General features: G+C 54.0%; 1 protein-coding gene across 7 annotated transcripts in view; it reads right to left on the bottom strand.

Moving 5' to 3' along the window:
* LOC116150816 (ankyrin repeat domain-containing protein 26) overlaps nucleotides 1-21,210 on the bottom strand; it is an 88,511-nt gene that overhangs the window by 55,183 nt on the left and 12,118 nt on the right. The gene's annotated exons all lie outside the window — the stretch shown is intronic.

Here is a 21,210-nt window from a genome sequence, read left to right as displayed (position 1 = left end):
CACATTAATGGAAGAACTACCTGTCTGAATAGAAAGGGCATGCTGTTGAGATGAAGCTCAACTTGGGTCTGACTTTCACTTTAACAGTCACTTATTAGCTCTCACTTACCCTGTCTGTGTCTCAATTTCCTCATCAACAAAATGGGCATGAAGTAGTAGTAGTTATCTTACAGGACGCCACTGTGATGCTTAAATGAAAAGCTATGCAAAGTGTCTGGCAGTTCCTTGCACAAACTAACAGCTCAGTAATTGTTAGGTAATATTATTATTGTTACCGTTACTCTTTTCCAAAGACAACATTTCAATTAAGTAAAATGATAGTCTATCTGCTTTGTGGCTGCAAGGACGAGAGAGAACACTGTACTTCAATGATTCTAACACGCTCACTGTCTCACACTTCAACATCTCTGCCGTGGGAAGGCAATTTAAAATTCACGTCTTACAACCATAGTTGGCGGCTCCTCCCAGGCCCCGCCCCGCCCCGCCCCTGTTACCTGTTCCTCCTGTCTCTGCTGTCTACGACATTTTTCTTGCGTGACAGCAACTCCTGCACTTTATGCCTGTAACCTAAATACGCGGCTCTGTGGAACTCCTTCAGCTCACCGCTGTGGACGTAATACCCAGGCACGGGGTTCTCACGATCCCTGGGCTCCCTCTGATGGGTGGTGAAGCCCACCCATCTCGCTAACTTAACGAGTCCCTTCTTCATCTGGCTTATCGCCTTCCGACACCGCTCACTTCCCTCCTGGCCTCTTGCCGCCTCCCGATCTCAGCGCTGGCGCTACAGAAGAGCCACAGAGGTCTCGCTGCCACACCTTGGCTGCGAAGCTCAGCAGCGGCGCGGAATGTTTGGTTCGGAACAGTCGTAGCCTAGCAACAGCTCGGACCCTCAACTGTCCCTCAACTGTCCCTCCAGAGCCGGTGTCCCTGTGAGTGCACACAGAGGCCCGGAGGCCCAGTGTGCCCAGTGAGCACATGGGAGCCTAAGGCGTTTCAAATCTCTGCAGTTGCTTGTGGGCCATCTTGGGTTCCCTTCAAATGCTGGTGGCTAGGTGGCTAAGTGTTTCAGGACATTTCCTGAAGTGAGGCCTGCCCCTGGCAAAGTCACGTTTGTATGCAACTGTGGTTACAGTGGGGTGGAACCACAGGATGCTGAAGGCCTAGTCCCGCACAGAGCTCCCCACCAAGAATCTCTACATCGCCTTATCCCTCAGTTCATTCCCTTCCACATCCCTCTGGGCCCCAGCCAGTCTCCAGGGAATTCAGCGGATGCAAACAGCAGAAAGCGGCTTTCACGGTTTCAGAGACTGTGGCAATACGTATCATTAAGCACAAACTTGAGAGACCAATACACGCTCTCCAGGTGAAATGAAAACGGGTTTCCGCATGTCTGCTGACCCTGCTCTGTGGCTCAGCCTTACGTTTACGTGCTTTCCTCGCTTGATTTTACTGTTTGCTTTTATTTCCACCAAGTAAATCTTTAATCAATCAAAGATCTATTTGGGAGCATGCTATAACATTTGAGAACGTTTTAATCACGTAACTATGGATAACGTGTAACACCACGTCAGTTACTCAGCGAGGCCAGGCTGCTGGCTGACGACCTGCAGGAGGGGTGGAAGGCAGGACAGGCCTCTTCTTCCTGCCTACCTCCATCCTTCCTCCCTCAGCTGGCTAATTATGGCTTCTGGCCCTGCCAGGATCAAAACTGCAGGGGGCGGTAGAGTTCCTAAGTGGCTGACACTCCTGGGAGCTGGTCTTGAGTGGACTGGACCTGGCAAAGTGTTTTGAAGCTGACTCTCTCAGGGGCACTTCTGGGCCCACACCTGCAACTCCCCCGGCCTAAGTGAATGTGGCGTTACTAACTCACCCTTTTAACCTATCTTCTCTATTAGCGTACACTGTCATTTCCCTCATCTTAAAAAAGAAAGGTGCGTTCACCCTCCAGCTGCGGCCCCATCTCTCTGCTCTCCGGCACACACGCCTCCTGCCCCTGCAAAGGAGCTCTTCCCATTCGCTTCCTCCGATTCCTCTCCTCTTCCGTCCAAGCAAGCGTGTCCACTCACTGCAACTGCTCACGACAGGGTCCCCCACCACCCACCAGGCGCTGACTCCACGGGGAGCTCTCAGTCCTCTCCTCGCACGGCCCGGCAGCCACGCTTCCCACCGCTGCTCTCCCCGACTTCCTCAAGCCCTTTCCTCACGGGGCTTCCCGGCTCTCAGGCTGCTCTGGTTTCCTCCCACGGCCCTGGCCGGTCTTCTCAGCCCCAGCCCCTGAATGCTGGCACACAGCACCCCTGAGGCTCAGTCTCCTGGCCTCTCCCACTTTCTGCTGCCGCCCCCATCAGCCTTAGGGCTTTATGTATTCTCTACAGGTTGAAACCTTCCAACCTGCTATTTCCAATCCAGACCTCCCTCCTGTATTCCAGACTCAAATACCCGTTTCCTCTCAACGTCATCTCCTGGAAGTTGAATAGGACTTCTCCTGGGCCGGCCCTCTCCTGGGCCTGCCCTCTCCTGTTCCCGCGCTCACCTGGTCCTGCCTTTTCCTGGGCCTGCCCTCCCCTGGGCCTCCCCTCTGCCTTGCCTCAATTTCCTCATCAACAAAATGGGCATGAAGTAGTAGTAGTTATCTTACAGGACGCCACTGTGATGCTTAAATGAAAAGCTATGCAAAGTGTCTGGCAGTTCCTTGCACAAACTAACAGCTCAGTAATTGTTAGGTAATATTATTATTGTTACCGTTACTCTTTTCCAAAGACAACATTTCAATTAAGTAAAATGATAGTCTATCTGCTTTGTGGCTGCAAGGACGAGAGAGAACACTGTACTTCAATGATTCTAACACGCTCACTGTCTCACACTTCAACATCTCTGCCGTGGGAAGGCAATTTAAAATTCACGTCTTACAACCATAGTTGGCGGCTCCTCCCAGGCCCCGCCCCGCCCCGCCCCTGTTACCTGTTCCTCCTGTCTCTGCTGTCTACGACATTTTTCTTGCGTGACAGCAACTCCTGCACTTTATGCCTGTAACCTAAATACGCGGCTCTGTGGAACTCCTTCAGCTCACCGCTGTGGACGTAATACCCAGGCACGGGGTTCTCACGATCCCTGGGCTCCCTCTGATGGGTGGTGAAGCCCACCCATCTCGCTAACTTAACGAGTCCCTTCTTCATCTGGCTTATCGCCTTCCGACACCGCTCACTTCCCTCCTGGCCTCTTGCCGCCTCCCGATCTCAGCGCTGGCGCTACAGAAGAGCCACAGAGGTCTCGCTGCCACACCTTGGCTGCGAAGCTCAGCAGCGGCGCGGAATGTTTGGTTCGGAACAGTCGTAGCCTAGCAACAGCTCGGACCCTCAACTGTCCCTCAACTGTCCCTCCAGAGCCGGTGTCCCTGTGAGTGCACACAGAGGCCCGGAGGCCCAGTGTGCCCAGTGAGCACATGGGAGCCTAAGGCGTTTCAAATCTCTGCAGTTGCTTGTGGGCCATCTTGGGTTCCCTTCAAATGCTGGTGGCTAGGTGGCTAAGTGTTTCAGGACATTTCCTGAAGTGAGGCCTGCCCCTGGCAAAGTCACGTTTGTATGCAACTGTGGTTACAGTGGGGTGGAACCACAGGATGCTGAAGGCCTAGTCCCGCACAGAGCTCCCCACCAAGAATCTCTACATCGCCTTATCCCTCAGTTCATTCCCTTCCACATCCCTCTGGGCCCCAGCCAGTCTCCAGGGAATTCAGCGGATGCAAACAGCAGAAAGCGGCTTTCACGGTTTCAGAGACTGTGGCAATACGTATCATTAAGCACAAACTTGAGAGACCAATACACGCTCTCCAGGTGAAATGAAAACGGGTTTCCGCATGTCTGCTGACCCTGCTCTGTGGCTCAGCCTTACGTTTACGTGCTTTCCTCGCTTGATTTTACTGTTTGCTTTTATTTCCACCAAGTAAATCTTTAATCAATCAAAGATCTATTTGGGAGCATGCTATAACATTTGAGAACGTTTTAATCACGTAACTATGGATAACGTGTAACACCACGTCAGTTACTCAGCGAGGCCAGGCTGCTGGCTGACGACCTGCAGGAGGGGTGGAAGGCAGGACAGGCCTCTTCTTCCTGCCTACCTCCATCCTTCCTCCCTCAGCTGGCTAATTATGGCTTCTGGCCCTGCCAGGATCAAAACTGCAGGGGGCGGTAGAGTTCCTAAGTGGCTGACACTCCTGGGAGCTGGTCTTGAGTGGACTGGACCTGGCAAAGTGTTTTGAAGCTGACTCTCTCAGGGGCACTTCTGGGCCCACACCTGCAACTCCCCCGGCCTAAGTGAATGTGGCGTTACTAACTCACCCTTTTAACCTATCTTCTCTATTAGCGTACACTGTCATTTCCCTCATCTTAAAAAAGAAAGGTGCGTTCACCCTCCAGCTGCGGCCCCATCTCTCTGCTCTCCGGCACACACGCCTCCTGCCCCTGCAAAGGAGCTCTTCCCATTCGCTTCCTCCGATTCCTCTCCTCTTCCGTCCAAGCAAGCGTGTCCACTCACTGCAACTGCTCACGACAGGGTCCCCCACCACCCACCAGGCGCTGACTCCACGGGGAGCTCTCAGTCCTCTCCTCGCACGGCCCGGCAGCCACGCTTCCCACCGCTGCTCTCCCCGACTTCCTCAAGCCCTTTCCTCACGGGGCTTCCCGGCTCTCAGGCTGCTCTGGTTTCCTCCCACGGCCCTGGCCGGTCTTCTCAGCCCCAGCCCCTGAATGCTGGCACACAGCACCCCTGAGGCTCAGTCTCCTGGCCTCTCCCACTTTCTGCTGCCGCCCCCATCAGCCTTAGGGCTTTATGTATTCTCTACAGGTTGAAACCTTCCAACCTGCTATTTCCAATCCAGACCTCCCTCCTGTATTCCAGACTCAAATACCCGTTTCCTCTCAACGTCATCTCCTGGAAGTTGAATAGGACTTCTCCTGGGCCGGCCCTCTCCTGGGCCTGCCCTCTCCTGTTCCCGCGCTCACCTGGTCCTGCCTTTTCCTGGGCCTGCCCTCCCCTGGGCCTCCCCTCTGCCTTGCCTCAATTTCCTCATCAACAAAATGGGCATGAAGTAGTAGTAGTTATCTTACAGGACGCCACTGTGATGCTTAAATGAAAAGCTATGCAAAGTGTCTGGCAGTTCCTTGCACAAACTAACAGCTCAGTAATTGTTAGGTAATATTATTATTGTTACCGTTACTCTTTTCCAAAGACAACATTTCAATTAAGTAAAATGATAGTCTATCTGCTTTGTGGCTGCAAGGACGAGAGAGAACACTGTACTTCAATGATTCTAACACGCTCACTGTCTCACACTTCAACATCTCTGCCGTGGGAAGGCAATTTAAAATTCACGTCTTACAACCATAGTTGGCGGCTCCTCCCAGGCCCCGCCCCGCCCCGCCCCTGTTACCTGTTCCTCCTGTCTCTGCTGTCTACGACATTTTTCTTGCGTGACAGCAACTCCTGCACTTTATGCCTGTAACCTAAATACGCGGCTCTGTGGAACTCCTTCAGCTCACCGCTGTGGACGTAATACCCAGGCACGGGGTTCTCACGATCCCTGGGCTCCCTCTGATGGGTGGTGAAGCCCACCCATCTCGCTAACTTAACGAGTCCCTTCTTCATCTGGCTTATCGCCTTCCGACACCGCTCACTTCCCTCCTGGCCTCTTGCCGCCTCCCGATCTCAGCGCTGGCGCTACAGAAGAGCCACAGAGGTCTCGCTGCCACACCTTGGCTGCGAAGCTCAGCAGCGGCGCGGAATGTTTGGTTCGGAACAGTCGTAGCCTAGCAACAGCTCGGACCCTCAACTGTCCCTCAACTGTCCCTCCAGAGCCGGTGTCCCTGTGAGTGCACACAGAGGCCCGGAGGCCCAGTGTGCCCAGTGAGCACATGGGAGCCTAAGGCGTTTCAAATCTCTGCAGTTGCTTGTGGGCCATCTTGGGTTCCCTTCAAATGCTGGTGGCTAGGTGGCTAAGTGTTTCAGGACATTTCCTGAAGTGAGGCCTGCCCCTGGCAAAGTCACGTTTGTATGCAACTGTGGTTACAGTGGGGTGGAACCACAGGATGCTGAAGGCCTAGTCCCGCACAGAGCTCCCCACCAAGAATCTCTACATCGCCTTATCCCTCAGTTCATTCCCTTCCACATCCCTCTGGGCCCCAGCCAGTCTCCAGGGAATTCAGCGGATGCAAACAGCAGAAAGCGGCTTTCACGGTTTCAGAGACTGTGGCAATACGTATCATTAAGCACAAACTTGAGAGACCAATACACGCTCTCCAGGTGAAATGAAAACGGGTTTCCGCATGTCTGCTGACCCTGCTCTGTGGCTCAGCCTTACGTTTACGTGCTTTCCTCGCTTGATTTTACTGTTTGCTTTTATTTCCACCAAGTAAATCTTTAATCAATCAAAGATCTATTTGGGAGCATGCTATAACATTTGAGAACGTTTTAATCACGTAACTATGGATAACGTGTAACACCACGTCAGTTACTCAGCGAGGCCAGGCTGCTGGCTGACGACCTGCAGGAGGGGTGGAAGGCAGGACAGGCCTCTTCTTCCTGCCTACCTCCATCCTTCCTCCCTCAGCTGGCTAATTATGGCTTCTGGCCCTGCCAGGATCAAAACTGCAGGGGGCGGTAGAGTTCCTAAGTGGCTGACACTCCTGGGAGCTGGTCTTGAGTGGACTGGACCTGGCAAAGTGTTTTGAAGCTGACTCTCTCAGGGGCACTTCTGGGCCCACACCTGCAACTCCCCCGGCCTAAGTGAATGTGGCGTTACTAACTCACCCTTTTAACCTATCTTCTCTATTAGCGTACACTGTCATTTCCCTCATCTTAAAAAAGAAAGGTGCGTTCACCCTCCAGCTGCGGCCCCATCTCTCTGCTCTCCGGCACACACGCCTCCTGCCCCTGCAAAGGAGCTCTTCCCATTCGCTTCCTCCGATTCCTCTCCTCTTCCGTCCAAGCAAGCGTGTCCACTCACTGCAACTGCTCACGACAGGGTCCCCCACCACCCACCAGGCGCTGACTCCACGGGGAGCTCTCAGTCCTCTCCTCGCACGGCCCGGCAGCCACGCTTCCCACCGCTGCTCTCCCCGACTTCCTCAAGCCCTTTCCTCACGGGGCTTCCCGGCTCTCAGGCTGCTCTGGTTTCCTCCCACGGCCCTGGCCGGTCTTCTCAGCCCCAGCCCCTGAATGCTGGCACACAGCACCCCTGAGGCTCAGTCTCCTGGCCTCTCCCACTTTCTGCTGCCGCCCCCATCAGCCTTAGGGCTTTATGTATTCTCTACAGGTTGAAACCTTCCAACCTGCTATTTCCAATCCAGACCTCCCTCCTGTATTCCAGACTCAAATACCCGTTTCCTCTCAACGTCATCTCCTGGAAGTTGAATAGGACTTCTCCTGGGCCGGCCCTCTCCTGGGCCTGCCCTCTCCTGTTCCCGCGCTCACCTGGTCCTGCCTTTTCCTGGGCCTGCCCTCCCCTGGGCCTCCCCTCTGCCTTGCCTCAATTTCCTCATCAACAAAATGGGCATGAAGTAGTAGTAGTTATCTTACAGGACGCCACTGTGATGCTTAAATGAAAAGCTATGCAAAGTGTCTGGCAGTTCCTTGCACAAACTAACAGCTCAGTAATTGTTAGGTAATATTATTATTGTTACCGTTACTCTTTTCCAAAGACAACATTTCAATTAAGTAAAATGATAGTCTATCTGCTTTGTGGCTGCAAGGACGAGAGAGAACACTGTACTTCAATGATTCTAACACGCTCACTGTCTCACACTTCAACATCTCTGCCGTGGGAAGGCAATTTAAAATTCACGTCTTACAACCATAGTTGGCGGCTCCTCCCAGGCCCCGCCCCGCCCCGCCCCTGTTACCTGTTCCTCCTGTCTCTGCTGTCTACGACATTTTTCTTGCGTGACAGCAACTCCTGCACTTTATGCCTGTAACCTAAATACGCGGCTCTGTGGAACTCCTTCAGCTCACCGCTGTGGACGTAATACCCAGGCACGGGGTTCTCACGATCCCTGGGCTCCCTCTGATGGGTGGTGAAGCCCACCCATCTCGCTAACTTAACGAGTCCCTTCTTCATCTGGCTTATCGCCTTCCGACACCGCTCACTTCCCTCCTGGCCTCTTGCCGCCTCCCGATCTCAGCGCTGGCGCTACAGAAGAGCCACAGAGGTCTCGCTGCCACACCTTGGCTGCGAAGCTCAGCAGCGGCGCGGAATGTTTGGTTCGGAACAGTCGTAGCCTAGCAACAGCTCGGACCCTCAACTGTCCCTCAACTGTCCCTCCAGAGCCGGTGTCCCTGTGAGTGCACACAGAGGCCCGGAGGCCCAGTGTGCCCAGTGAGCACATGGGAGCCTAAGGCGTTTCAAATCTCTGCAGTTGCTTGTGGGCCATCTTGGGTTCCCTTCAAATGCTGGTGGCTAGGTGGCTAAGTGTTTCAGGACATTTCCTGAAGTGAGGCCTGCCCCTGGCAAAGTCACGTTTGTATGCAACTGTGGTTACAGTGGGGTGGAACCACAGGATGCTGAAGGCCTAGTCCCGCACAGAGCTCCCCACCAAGAATCTCTACATCGCCTTATCCCTCAGTTCATTCCCTTCCACATCCCTCTGGGCCCCAGCCAGTCTCCAGGGAATTCAGCGGATGCAAACAGCAGAAAGCGGCTTTCACGGTTTCAGAGACTGTGGCAATACGTATCATTAAGCACAAACTTGAGAGACCAATACACGCTCTCCAGGTGAAATGAAAACGGGTTTCCGCATGTCTGCTGACCCTGCTCTGTGGCTCAGCCTTACGTTTACGTGCTTTCCTCGCTTGATTTTACTGTTTGCTTTTATTTCCACCAAGTAAATCTTTAATCAATCAAAGATCTATTTGGGAGCATGCTATAACATTTGAGAACGTTTTAATCACGTAACTATGGATAACGTGTAACACCACGTCAGTTACTCAGCGAGGCCAGGCTGCTGGCTGACGACCTGCAGGAGGGGTGGAAGGCAGGACAGGCCTCTTCTTCCTGCCTACCTCCATCCTTCCTCCCTCAGCTGGCTAATTATGGCTTCTGGCCCTGCCAGGATCAAAACTGCAGGGGGCGGTAGAGTTCCTAAGTGGCTGACACTCCTGGGAGCTGGTCTTGAGTGGACTGGACCTGGCAAAGTGTTTTGAAGCTGACTCTCTCAGGGGCACTTCTGGGCCCACACCTGCAACTCCCCCGGCCTAAGTGAATGTGGCGTTACTAACTCACCCTTTTAACCTATCTTCTCTATTAGCGTACACTGTCATTTCCCTCATCTTAAAAAAGAAAGGTGCGTTCACCCTCCAGCTGCGGCCCCATCTCTCTGCTCTCCGGCACACACGCCTCCTGCCCCTGCAAAGGAGCTCTTCCCATTCGCTTCCTCCGATTCCTCTCCTCTTCCGTCCAAGCAAGCGTGTCCACTCACTGCAACTGCTCACGACAGGGTCCCCCACCACCCACCAGGCGCTGACTCCACGGGGAGCTCTCAGTCCTCTCCTCGCACGGCCCGGCAGCCACGCTTCCCACCGCTGCTCTCCCCGACTTCCTCAAGCCCTTTCCTCACGGGGCTTCCCGGCTCTCAGGCTGCTCTGGTTTCCTCCCACGGCCCTGGCCGGTCTTCTCAGCCCCAGCCCCTGAATGCTGGCACACAGCACCCCTGAGGCTCAGTCTCCTGGCCTCTCCCACTTTCTGCTGCCGCCCCCATCAGCCTTAGGGCTTTATGTATTCTCTACAGGTTGAAACCTTCCAACCTGCTATTTCCAATCCAGACCTCCCTCCTGTATTCCAGACTCAAATACCCGTTTCCTCTCAACGTCATCTCCTGGAAGTTGAATAGGACTTCTCCTGGGCCGGCCCTCTCCTGGGCCTGCCCTCTCCTGTTCCCGCGCTCACCTGGTCCTGCCTTTTCCTGGGCCTGCCCTCCCCTGGGCCTCCCCTCTGCCTTGCCTCAATTTCCTCATCAACAAAATGGGCATGAAGTAGTAGTAGTTATCTTACAGGACGCCACTGTGATGCTTAAATGAAAAGCTATGCAAAGTGTCTGGCAGTTCCTTGCACAAACTAACAGCTCAGTAATTGTTAGGTAATATTATTATTGTTACCGTTACTCTTTTCCAAAGACAACATTTCAATTAAGTAAAATGATAGTCTATCTGCTTTGTGGCTGCAAGGACGAGAGAGAACACTGTACTTCAATGATTCTAACACGCTCACTGTCTCACACTTCAACATCTCTGCCGTGGGAAGGCAATTTAAAATTCACGTCTTACAACCATAGTTGGCGGCTCCTCCCAGGCCCCGCCCCGCCCCGCCCCGCCCCTGTTACCTGTTCCTCCTGTCTCTGCTGTCTACGACATTTTTCTTGCGTGACAGCAACTCCTGCACTTTATGCCTGTAACCTAAATACGCGGCTCTGTGGAACTCCTTCAGCTCACCGCTGTGGACGTAATACCCAGGCACGGGGTTCTCACGATCCCTGGGCTCCCTCTGATGGGTGGTGAAGCCCACCCATCTCGCTAACTTAACGAGTCCCTTCTTCATCTGGCTTATCGCCTTCCGACACCGCTCACTTCCCTCCTGGCCTCTTGCCGCCTCCCGATCTCAGCGCTGGCGCTACAGAAGAGCCACAGAGGTCTCGCTGCCACACCTTGGCTGCGAAGCTCAGCGGCGCGGAATGTTTGGTTCGGAACAGTCGTAGCCTAGCAACAGCTCGGACCCTCAACTGTCCCTCAACTGTCCCTCCAGAGCCGGTGTCCCTGTGAGTGCACACAGAGGCCCGGAGGCCCAGTGTGCCCAGTGAGCACATGGGAGCCTAAGGCGTTTCAAACCTCTGCAGTTGCTTGTGGGCCATCTTGGGTTCCCTTCAAATGCTGGTGCTAGGTGGCTAAGTGTTTCAGGACATTTCCTGAAGTGAGGCCTGCCCCTGGCAAAGTCACGTTTGTATGCAACTGTGGTTACAGTGGGGTGGAACCACAGGATGCTGAAGGCCTAGTCCCGCACAGAGCTCCCCACCAAGAATCTCTACATCGCCTTATCCCTCAGTTCATTCCCTTCCACATCCCTCTGGGCCCCAGCCAGTCTCCAGGGAATTCAGCGGATGCAAACAGCAGAAAGCGGCTTTCACGGTTTCAGAGACTGTGGCAATACGTATCATTAAGCACAAACTTGAGAGACCAATACACGCTCTCCAGGTGAAATGAAAACGGGTTTCCGCATGTCTGCTGACCCTGCTCTGTGGCTCAGCCTTACGTTTACGTGCTTTCCTCGCTTGATTTTACTGTTTGCTTTTATTTCCACCAAGTAAATCTTTAATCAATCAAAGATCTATTTGGGAGCATGCTATAACATTTGAGAACGTTTTAATCACGTAACTATGGATAACGTGTAACACCACGTCAGTTACTCAGCGAGGCCAGGCTGCTGGCTGACGACTTGCAGGAGGGGTGGAAGGCAGGACAGGCCTCTCCTTCCTGCCTACCTCCATCCTTCCTCCCTCAGCTGGCTAATTATGGCTTCTGGCCCTGCCAGGATCAAAACTGCAGGGGGCGGTAGAGTTCCTAAGTGGCTGACACTCCTGGGAGCTGGTCTTGAGTGGACTGGACCTGGCAAAGTGTTTTGAAGCTGACTCTCTCAGGGGCACTTCTGGGCCCACACCTGCAACTCCCCCGGCCTAAGTGAATGTGGCGTTACTAACTCACCCTTTTAACCTATCTTCTCTATTAGCGTACACTGTCATTTCCCTCATCTTAAAAAAGAAAGGTGCGTTCACCCTCCAGCTGCGGCCCCATCTCTCTGCTCTCCGGCACACACGCCTCCTGCCCCTGCAAAGGAGCTCTTCCCATTCGCTTCCTCCGATTCCTCTCCTCTTCCGTCCAAGCAAGCGTGTCCACTCACTGCAACTGCTCGCGACAGGGTCCCCCACCACCCACCAGGCGCTGACTCCACGGGGAGCTCTCAGTCCTCTCCTCGCACGGCCCGGCAGCCACGCTTCCCACCGCTGCTCTCCCCGACTTCCTCAAGCCCTTTCCTCACGGGGCTTCCCGGCTCTCAGGCTGCTCTGGTTTCCTCCCACGGCCCTGGCCGGTCTTCTCAGCCCCAGCCCCTGAATGCTGGCACACAGCACCCCTGAGGCTCAGTCTCCTGGCCTCTCCCACTTTCTGCTGCCGCCCCCATCAGCCTTAGGGCTTTATGTATTCTCTACAGGTTGAAACCTTCCAACCTGCTATTTCCAATCCAGACCTCCCTCCTGTATTCCAGACTCAAATACCCGTTTCCTCTCAACGTCATCTCCTGGAAGTTGAATAGGACTTCTCCTGGGCCGGCCCTCTCCTGGGCCTGCCCTCTCCTGTTCCCGCGCTCACCTGGTCCTGCCTTTTCCTGGGCCTGCCCTCCCCTGGGCCTCCCCTCTGCCTTGCCTCAATTTCCTCATCAACAAAATGGGCATGAAGTAGTAGTAGTTATCTTACAGGACGCCACTGTGATGCTTAAATGAAAAGCTATGCAAAGTGTCTGGCAGTTCCTTGCACAAACTAACAGCTCAGTAATTGTTAGGTAATATTATTATTGTTACCGTTACTCTTTTCCAAAGACAACATTTCAATTAAGTAAAATGATAGTCTATCTGCTTTGTGGCTGCAAGGACGAGAGAGAACACTGTACTTCAATGATTCTAACACGCTCACTGTCTCACACTTCAACATCTCTGCCGTGGGAAGGCAATTTAAAATTCACGTCTTACAACCATAGTTGGCGGCTCCTCCCAGGCCCCGCCCCGCCCCGCCCCGCCCCTGTTACCTGTTCCTCCTGTCTCTGCTGTCTACGACATTTTTCTTGCGTGACAGCAACTCCTGCACTTTATGCCTGTAACCTAAATACGCGGCTCTGTGGAACTCCTTCAGCTCACCGCTGTGGACGTAATACCCAGGCACGGGGTTCTCACGATCCCTGGGCTCCCTCTGATGGGTGGTGAAGCCCACCCATCTCGCTAACTTAACGAGTCCCTTCTTCATCTGGCTTATCGCCTTCCGACACCGCTCACTTCCCTCCTGGCCTCTTGCCGCCTCCCGATCTCAGCGCTGGCGCTACAGAAGAGCCACAGAGGTCTCGCTGCCACACCTTGGCTGCGAAGCTCAGCAGCGGCGCGGAATGTTTGGTTCGGAACAGTCGTAGCCTAGCAACAGCTCGGACCCTCAACTGTCCCTCAACTGTCCCTCCAGAGCCGGTGTCCCTGTGAGTGCACACAGAGGCCCGGAGGCCCAGTGTGCCCAGTGAGCACATGGGAGCCTAAGGCGTTTCAAATCTCTGCAGTTGCTTGTGGGCCATCTTGGGTTCCCTTCAAATGCTGGTGGCTAGGTGGCTAAGTGTTTCAGGACATTTCCTGAAGTGAGGCCTGCCCCTGGCAAAGTCACGTTTGTATGCAACTGTGGTTACAGTGGGGTGGAACCACAGGATGCTGAAGGCCTAGTCCCGCACAGAGCTCCCCACCAAGAATCTCTACATCGCCTTATCCCTCAGTTCATTCCCTTCCACATCCCTCTGGGCCCCAGCCAGTCTCCAGGGAATTCAGCGGATGCAAACAGCAGAAAGCGGCTTTCACGGTTTCAGAGACTGTGGCAATACGTATCATTAAGCACAAACTTGAGAGACCAATACACGCTCTCCAGGTGAAATGAAAACGGGTTTCCGCATGTCTGCTGACCCTGCTCTGTGGCTCAGCCTTACGTTTACGTGCTTTCCTCGCTTGATTTTACTGTTTGCTTTTATTTCCACCAAGTAAATCTTTAATCAATCAAAGATCTATTTGGGAGCATGCTATAACATTTGAGAACGTTTTAATCACGTAACTATGGATAACGTGTAACACCACGTCAGTTACTCAGCGAGGCCAGGCTGCTGGCTGACGACCTGCAGGAGGGGTGGAAGGCAGGACAGGCCTCTTCTTCCTGCCTACCTCCATCCTTCCTCCCTCAGCTGGCTAATTATGGCTTCTGGCCCTGCCAGGATCAAAACTGCAGGGGGCGGTAGAGTTCCTAAGTGGCTGACACTCCTGGGAGCTGGTCTTGAGTGGACTGGACCTGGCAAAGTGTTTTGAAGCTGACTCTCTCAGGGGCACTTCTGGGCCCACACCTGCAACTCCCCCGGCCTAAGTGAATGTGGCGTTACTAACTCACCCTTTTAACCTATCTTCTCTATTAGCGTACACTGTCATTTCCCTCATCTTAAAAAAGAAAGGTGCGTTCACCCTCCAGCTGCGGCCCCATCTCTCTGCTCTCCGGCACACACGCCTCCTGCCCCTGCAAAGGAGCTCTTCCCATTCGCTTCCTCCGATTCCTCTCCTCTTCCGTCCAAGCAAGCGTGTCCACTCACTGCAACTGCTCACGACAGGGTCCCCCACCACCCACCAGGCGCTGACTCCACGGGGAGCTCTCAGTCCTCTCCTCGCACGGCCCGGCAGCCACGCTTCCCACCGCTGCTCTCCCCGACTTCCTCAAGCCCTTTCCTCACGGGGCTTCCCGGCTCTCAGGCTGCTCTGGTTTCCTCCCACGGCCCTGGCCGGTCTTCTCAGCCCCAGCCCCTGAATGCTGGCACACAGCACCCCTGAGGCTCAGTCTCCTGGCCTCTCCCACTTTCTGCTGCCGCCCCCATCAGCCTTAGGGCTTTATGTATTCTCTACAGGTTGAAACCTTCCAACCTGCTATTTCCAATCCAGACCTCCCTCCTGTATTCCAGACTCAAATACCCGTTTCCTCTCAACGTCATCTCCTGGAAGTTGAATAGGACTTCTCCTGGGCCGGCCCTCTCCTGGGCCTGCCCTCTCCTGTTCCCGCGCTCACCTGGTCCTGCCTTTTCCTGGGCCTGCCCTCCCCTGGGCCTCCCCTCTGCCTTGCCTCAATTTCCTCATCAACAAAATGGGCATGAAGTAGTAGTAGTTATCTTACAGGACGCCACTGTGATGCTTAAATGAAAAGCTATGCAAAGTGTCTGGCAGTTCCTTGCACAAACTAACAGCTCAGTAATTGTTAGGTAATATTATTATTGTTACCGTTACTCTTTTCCAAAGACAACATTTCAATTAAGTAAAATGATAGTCTATCTGCTTTGTGGCTGCAAGGACGAGAGAGAACACTGTACTTCAATGATTCTAACACGCTCACTGTCTCACACTTCAACATCTCTGCCGTGGGAAGGCAATTTAAAATTCACGTCTTACAACCATAGTTGGCGGCTCCTCCCAGGCCCCGCCCCGCCCCGCCCCGCCCCTGTTACCTGTTCCTCCTGTCTCTGCTGTCTACGACATTTTTCTTGCGTGACAGCAACTCCTGCACTTTATGCCTGTAACCTAAATACGCGGCTCTGTGGAACTCCTTCAGCTCACCGCTGTGGACGTAATACCCAGGCACGGGGTTCTCACGATCCCTGGGCTCCCTCTGATGGGTGGTGAAGCCCACCCATCTCGCTAACTTAACGAGTCCCTTCTTCATCTGGCTTATCGCCTTCCGACACCGCTCACTTCCCTCCTGGCCTCTTGCCGCCTCCCGATCTCAGCGCTGGCGCTACAGAAGAGCCACAGAGGTCTCGCTGCCACACCTTGGCTGCGAAGCTCAGCAGCGGCGCGGAATGTTTGGTTCGGAACAGTCGTAGCCTAGCAACAGCTCGGACCCTCAACTGTCCCTCAACTGTCCCTCCAGAGCCGGTGTCCCTGTGAGTGCACACAGAGGCCCGGAGGCCCAGTGTGCCCAGTGAGCACATGGGAGCCTAAGGCGTTTCAAATCTCTGCAGTTGCTTGTGGGCCATCTTGGGTTCCCTTCAAATGCTGGTGGCTAGGTGGCTAAGTGTTTCAGGACATTTCCTGAAGTGAGGCCTGCCCCTGGCAAAGTCACGTTTGTATGCAACTGTGGTTACAGTGGGGTGGAACCACAGGATGCTGAAGGCCTAGTCCCGCACAGAGCTCCCCACCAAGAATCTCTACATCGCCTTATCCCTCAGTTCATTCCCTTCCACATCCCTCTGGGCCCCAGCCAGTCTCCAGGGAATTCAGCGGATGCAAACAGCAGAAAGCGGCTTTCACGGTTTCAGAGACTGTGGCAATACGTATCATTAAGCACAAACTTGAGAGACCAATACACGCTCTCCAGGTGAAATGAAAACGGGTTTCCGCATGTCTGCTGACCCTGCTCTGTGGCTCAGCCTTACGTTTACGTGCTTTCCTCGCTTGATTTTACTGTTTGCTTTTATTTCCACCAAGTAAATCTTTAATCAATCAAAGATCTATTTGGGAGCATGCTATAACATTTGAGAACGTTTTAATCACGTAACTATGGATAACGTGTAACACCACGTCAGTTACTCAGCGAGGCCAGGCTGCTGGCTGACGACCTGCAGGAGGGGTGGAAGGCAGGACAGGCCTCTTCTTCCTGCCTACCTCCATCCTTCCTCCCTCAGCTGGCTAATTATGGCTTCTGGCCCTGCCAGGATCAAAACTGCAGGGGGCGGTAGAGTTCCTAAGTGGCTGACACTCCTGGGAGCTGGTCTTGAGTGGACTGGACCTGGCAAAGTGTTTTGAAGCTGACTCTCTCAGGGGCACTTCTGGGCCCACACCTGCAACTCCCCCGGCCTAAGTGAATGTGGCGTTACTAACTCACCCTTTTAACCTATCTTCTCTATTAGCGTACACTGTCATTTCCCTCATCTTAAAAAAGAAAGGTGCGTTCACCCTCCAGCTGCGGCCCCATCTCTCTGCTCTCCGGCACACACGCCTCCTGCCCCTGCAAAGGAGCTCTTCCCATTCGCTTCCTCCGATTCCTCTCCTCTTCCGTCCAAGCAAGCGTGTCCACTCACTGCAACTGCTCACGACAGGGTCCCCCACCACCCACCAGGCGCTGACTCCACGGGGAGCTCTCAGTCCTCTCCTCGCACGGCCCGGCAGCCACGCTTCCCACCGCTGCTCTCCCCGACTTCCTCAAGCCCTTTCCTCACGGGGCTTCCCGGCTCTCAGGCTGCTCTGGTTTCCTCCCACGGCCCTGGCCGGTCTTCTCAGCCCCAGCCCCTGAATGCTGGCACACAGCACCCCTGAGGCTCAGTCTCCTGGCCTCTCCCACTTTCTGCTGCCGCCCCCATCAGCCTTAGGGCTTTATGTATTCTCTACAGGTTGAAACCTTCCAACCTGCTATTTCCAATCCAGACCTCCCTCCTGTATTCCAGACTCAAATACCCGTTTCCTCTCAACGTCATCTCCTGGAAGTTGAATAGGACTTCTCCTGGGCCGGCCCTCTCCTGGGCCTGCCCTCTCCTGTTCCCGCGCTCACCTGGTCCTGCCTTTTCCTGGGCCTGCCCTCCCCTGGGCCTCCCCTCTGCCTTGCCTCAATTTCCTCATCAACAAAATGGGCATGAAGTAGTAGTAGTTATCTTACAGGACGCCACTGTGATGCTTAAATGAAAAGCTATGCAAAGTGTCTGGCAGTTCCTTGCACAAACTAACAGCTCAGTAATTGTTAGGTAATATTATTATTGTTACCGTTACTCTTTTCCAAAGACAACATTTCAATTAAGTAAAATGATAGTCTATCTGCTTTGTGGCTGCAAGGACGAGAGAGAACACTGTACTTCAATGATTCTAACACGCTCACTGTCTCACACTTCAACATCTCTGCCGTGGGAAGGCAATTTAAAATTCACGTCTTACAACCATAGTTGGCGGCTCCTCCCAGGCCCCGCCCCGCCCCGCCCCGCCCCTGTTACCTGTTCCTCCTGTCTCTGCTGTCTACGACATTTTTCTTGCGTGACAGCAACTCCTGCACTTTATGCCTGTAACCTAAATACGCGGCTCTGTGGAACTCCTTCAGCTCACCGCTGTGGACGTAATACCCAGGCACGGGGTTCTCACGATCCCTGGGCTCCCTCTGATGGGTGGTGAAGCCCACCCATCTCGCTAACTTAACGAGTCCCTTCTTCATCTGGCTTATCGCCTTCCGACACCGCTCACTTCCCTCCTGGCCTCTTGCCGCCTCCCGATCTCAGCGCTGGCGCTACAGAAGAGCCACAGAGGTCTCGCTGCCACACCTTGGCTGCGAAGCTCAGCAGCGGCGCGGAATGTTTGGTTCGGAACAGTCGTAGCCTAGCAACAGCTCGGACCCTCAACTGTCCCTCAACTGTCCCTCCAGAGCCGGTGTCCCTGTGAGTGCACACAGAGGCCCGGAGGCCCAGTGTGCCCAGTGAGCACATGGGAGCCTAAGGCGTTTCAAATCTCTGCAGTTGCTTGTGGGCCATCTTGGGTTCCCTTCAAATGCTGGTGGCTAGGTGGCTAAGTGTTTCAGGACATTTCCTGAAGTGAGGCCTGCCCCTGGCAAAGTCACGTTTGTATGCAACTGTGGTTACAGTGGGGTGGAACCACAGGATGCTGAAGGCCTAGTCCCGCACAGAGCTCCCCACCAAGAATCTCTACATCGCCTTATCCCTCAGTTCATTCCCTTCCACATCCCTCTGGGCCCCAGCCAGTCTCCAGGGAATTCAGCGGATGCAAACAGCAGAAAGCGGCTTTCACGGTTTCAGAGACTGTGGCAATACGTATCATTAAGCACAAACTTGAGAGACCAATACACGCTCTCCAGGTGAAATGAAAACGGGTTTCCGCATGTCTGCTGACCCTGCTCTGTGGCTCAGCCTTACGTTTACGTGCTTTCCTCGCTTGATTTTACTGTTTGCTTTTATTTCCACCAAGTAAATCTTTAATCAATCAAAGATCTATTTGGGAGCATGCTATAACATTTGAGAACGTTTTAATCACGTAACTATGGATAACGTGTAACACCACGTCAGTTACTCAGCGAGGCCAGGCTGCTGGCTGACGACCTGCAGGAGGGGTGGAAGGCAGGACAGGCCTCTTCTTCCTGCCTACCTCCATCCTTCCTCCCTCAGCTGGCTAATTATGGCTTCTGGCCCTGCCAGGATCAAAACTGCAGGGGGCGGTAGAGTTCCTAAGTGGCTGACACTCCTGGGAGCTGGTCTTGAGTGGACTGGACCTGGCAAAGTGTTTTGAAGCTGACTCTCTCAGGGGCACTTCTGGGCCCACACCTGCAACTCCCCCGGCCTAAGTGAATGTGGCGTTACTAACTCACCCTTTTAACCTATCTTCTCTATTAGCGTACACTGTCATTTCCCTCATCTTAAAAAAGAAAGGTGCGTTCACCCTCCAGCTGCGGCCCCATCTCTCTGCTCTCCGGCACACACGCCTCCTGCCCCTGCAAAGGAGCTCTTCCCATTCGCTTCCTCCGATTCCTCTCCTCTTCCGTCCAAGCAAGCGTGTCCACTCACTGCAACTGCTCACGACAGGGTCCCCCACCACCCACCAGGCGCTGACTCCACGGGGAGCTCTCAGTCCTCTCCTCGCACGGCCCGGCAGCCACGCTTCCCACCGCTGCTCTCCCCGACTTCCTCAAGCCCTTTCCTCACGGGGCTTCCCGGCTCTCAGGCTGCTCTGGTTTCCTCCCACGGCCCTGGCCGGTCTTCTCAGCCCCAGCCCCTGAATGCTGGCACACAGCACCCCTGAGGCTCAGTCTCCTGGCCTCTCCCACTTTCTGCTGCCGCCCCCATCAGCCTTAGGGCTTTATGTATTCTCTACAGGTTGAAACCTTCCAACCTGCTATTTCCAATCCAGACCTCCCTCCTGTATTCCAGACTCAAATACCCGTTTCCTCTCAACGTCATCTCCTGGAAGTTGAATAGGACTTCTCCTGGGCCGGCCCTCTCCTGGGCCTGCCCTCTCCTGTTCCCGCGCTCACCTGGTCCTGCCTTTTCCTGGGCCTGCCCTCCCCTGGGCCTCCCCTCTGCCTTGCCTCAATTTCCTCATCAACAAAATGGGCATGAAGTAGTAGTAGTTATCTTACAGGACGCCACTGTGATGCTTAAATGAAAAGCTATGCAAAGTGTCTGGCAGTTCCTTGCACAAACTAACAGCTCAGTAATTGTTAGGTAATATTATTATTGTTACCGTTACTCTTTTCCAAAGACAACATTTCAATTAAGTAAAATGATAGTCTATCTGCTTTGTGGCTGCAAGGACGAGAGAGAACACTGTACTTCAATGATTCTAACACGCTCACTGTCTCACACTTCAACATCTCTGCCGTGGGAAGGCAATTTAAAATTCACGTCTTACAACCATAGTTGGCGGCTCCTCCCAGGCCCCGCCCCGCCCCGCCCCGCCCCTGTTACCTGTTCCTCCTGTCTCTGCTGTCTACGACATTTTTCTTGCGTGACAGCAACTCCTGCACTTTATGCCTGTAACCTAAATACGCGGCTCTGTGGAACTCCTTCAGCTCACCGCTGTGGACGTAATACCCAGGCACGGGGTTCTCACGATCCCTGGGCTCCCTCTGATGGGTGGTGAAGCCCACCCATCTCGCTAACTTAACGAGTCCCTTCTTCATCTGGCTTATCGCCTTCCGACACCGCTCACTTCCCTCCTGGCCTCTTGCCGCCTCCCGATCTCAGCGCTGGCGCTACAGAAGAGCCACAGAGGTCTCGCTGCCACACCTTGGCTGCGAAGCTCAGCGGCGCGGAATGTTTGGTTCGGAACAGTCGTAGCCTAGCAACAGCTCGGACCCTCAACTGTCCCTCAACTGTCCCTCCAGAGCCGGTGTCCCTGTGAGTGCACACAGAGGCCCGGAGGCCCAGTGTGCCCAGTGAGCACATGGGAGCCTAAGGCGTTTCAAACCTCTGCAGTTGCTTGTGGGCCATCTTGGGTTCCCTTCAAATGCTGGTGCTAGGTGGCTAAGTGTTTCAGGACATTTCCTGAAGTGAGGCCTGCCCCTGGCAAAGTCACGTTTGTATGCAACTGTGGTTACAGTGGGGTGGAACCACAGGATGCTGAAGGCCTAGTCCCGCACAGAGCTCCCCACCAAGAATCTCTACATCGCCTTATCCCTCAGTTCATTCCCTTCCACATCCCTCTGGGCCCCAGCCAGTCTCCAGGGAATTCAGCGGATGCAAACAGCAGAAAGCGGCTTTCACGGTTTCAGAGACTGTGGCAATACGTATCATTAAGCACAAACTTGAGAGACCAATACACGCTCTCCAGGTGAAATGAAAACGGGTTTCCGCATGTCTGCTGACCCTGCTCTGTGGCTCAGCCTTACGTTTACGTGCTTTCCTCGCTTGATTTTACTGTTTGC

The sequence above is a fragment of the Camelus dromedarius genome, chromosome 27 (assembly GCF_036321535.1).
Source record: "Camelus dromedarius isolate mCamDro1 chromosome 27, mCamDro1.pat, whole genome shotgun sequence".
NCBI lineage: Eukaryota > Metazoa > Chordata > Mammalia > Artiodactyla > Camelidae > Camelus > Camelus dromedarius.
The sequence above is the reverse complement of the archived record's forward strand: the minus strand, read 5'-3'. Positions and strand labels throughout refer to the sequence as shown.